The sequence below is a fragment of the Egretta garzetta genome, unplaced genomic scaffold (assembly GCF_000687185.1).
Source record: "Egretta garzetta isolate BGI_Z169 unplaced genomic scaffold, ASM68718v1 scaffold57, whole genome shotgun sequence".
Lineage (NCBI taxonomy): Eukaryota > Metazoa > Chordata > Aves > Pelecaniformes > Ardeidae > Egretta > Egretta garzetta.
In genome coordinates, this window is record NW_009260180.1 from 979139 (window position 1) to 981277 (window position 2139).

Below are 2139 nucleotides of genomic sequence, written 5' to 3' on the forward strand. Positions count from 1 at the left end.
GGCGGCTCTCGCGCGTCGCAGCCCCGGCACGCTTCTCTGAAACATGAGTTGGTCCCGCCACAGGGCCTGACCCGTGTTGCTAACGACTGAGCCAGCAGAGATTTAAATGAGCTTTGTGGCGGGTGCTGGAAGCCTGATTTGGGGCACCCTGGCTTCACGCGCCACTGCCCGCAGAACGCGCTGGTGCCACTGAAGTAGTTTTGTTCTGTGTCGAGGAGCTTCTTGCATCCCTTCCCCCATGCCAAGTGCTGTGCAAACCCTGGAAATCCTCCCTCTCAACACTCTGTCATAGTATAATTCCATTACAATTCCTGACATTTGAGGGGCTTCTAGCAGTACGCGCTTTAAATTAGACAAGCGATATCTTGCTCACTGCTCTCAGATAAATAAAAAAGTGCAAACCCTAATTTTCTGGTGCTCCATTCTTTGTCCTGATTTTATGTTAAACCTATAAATACCGCCCTGCCGCTCTTTCCACATGTGCGGTTTGTAGGTATTACATAAAAGGTGCTATTTCATGTTTGGCGCACGCACGTTTAATAGGCTTGTGGGCCGGAGGAAGGTGCCGTGCTGAAGTAAAGATGCACTTGTGCGATGTTTTTCACACAGACGTATCTTTGCACGCTTGTAAGGACGTACACGGCACAAATGCATCTTTAGATCAAACAACAGACGAGGAGAAAATGTGTTTCGTAAGCAGACAGACAACCCAAGTATGAAGTTGTTTGCAGAATCTGTGTGAATTTTATTTATGTTCCCCGGTCCCTTCTGGGATCTTACATATTTTGCATTATTATCAAATATTTGCAATGATCCATATAACAGCCTCATGTTAAAAGCTGCTCCAAGTGTAACTTGACCCAGAGGAAAGATGCTTATCTGAGCCCCACAGTGACAGATTTAAAAAAGATGCTGATGCAGTAGGTTTCTCATAAAACGAGGGAAACGTAAGAAAAATCAAACCGGCGTAATTTCTTTTTTACCGATAGATCAAGTAGGAGTTACCGCGATGCTGGCTTTCGCAGCAGAATGCCACTTGAAGGAGCGACAGATACCCAGCACCCCTGATTCCAGACACGTTGGCCAATGAAGGAAGGAAGGAGAGGAGCAAATGCTCGGTGAGCCGGTACTGTCAGAATCTATTTCATTGTTTGGTAATTATTTTATTTTATTCCTGTGACAACACAGACCGTAGGAATTGTCTCTCTAATGCCAGCAAATGATAAGTGCAGACGAGACTTTTTTTTATTTTTTTTAACCGAAGTCATCACTTTTTACTTCTGCGGTGTCAACCCCTGTGTAAGAAAACGATGGCAGCTACCAGAATGACCTGCCCTGGTCTGCCTCCAGCTTGCCCTGCTGCTTGCCAGTGCAGCCTGTGCTGATGGGTCTGCTGCAGTGTGGCACTGGGATCTTTTTTTAAAATTATTTTTATATGAGGAGGCATCTGAGAATGGCTTCACACCGGCTCAGCATTTTCTGTCTCTAAAGAAAAAAAAAAAAAAAGCATTCTCCTTTTTAAAGTGCTTCCAAATCTTTTACATCTCTTTTGCTTTTCTCTCTTTTCAACCCCCACCTTTTTTTTTCCCCCCTTGTGGTCCTGGAGACCACCCTGTAAGCCTACATGACATCATGAGAGAGAATTAAACGTACTTGAAAGGCCACTTCTGTTTTGGTGGGAACTTCTATGCAATTGCAAAGTGCCCATTAAAGCACAGGTTGTTTCCTAGAAGCATGTCCAAGCCAGTAGCGTGCAAACCCCTTCAGGGCTTCTAGAAAGCATTCGCTTTTGAAATGCTGAAGGAAATTCAGAGATGAAAGGATAAGTCTCCCTGGCTGTGCATTTACAGTCTATTGTCTTCCATGAAGGATAGTATCACTCCTCAGTTGTGTTATTGCAGTTAATCCACTTAAATGCTATTGGATTTTCAGATGAGCTGAATTCTTTGCATCTGCTATTAAGATGCTTTGTTTCGCTGAGAAAGGGCTGTTATTTAAATCACAATGAGTTCAGGGAGATGTCAGGGTGCAGCAGGCACCTTGTGCCAATCTGCGCCGGGGAAGAGGGGGCATTTTCTCTCCGGGGCGGCGGGGAGGGAGGATGCGAGAGCAAAGCGAGCTGCCGCCGCCCGGCTCCGG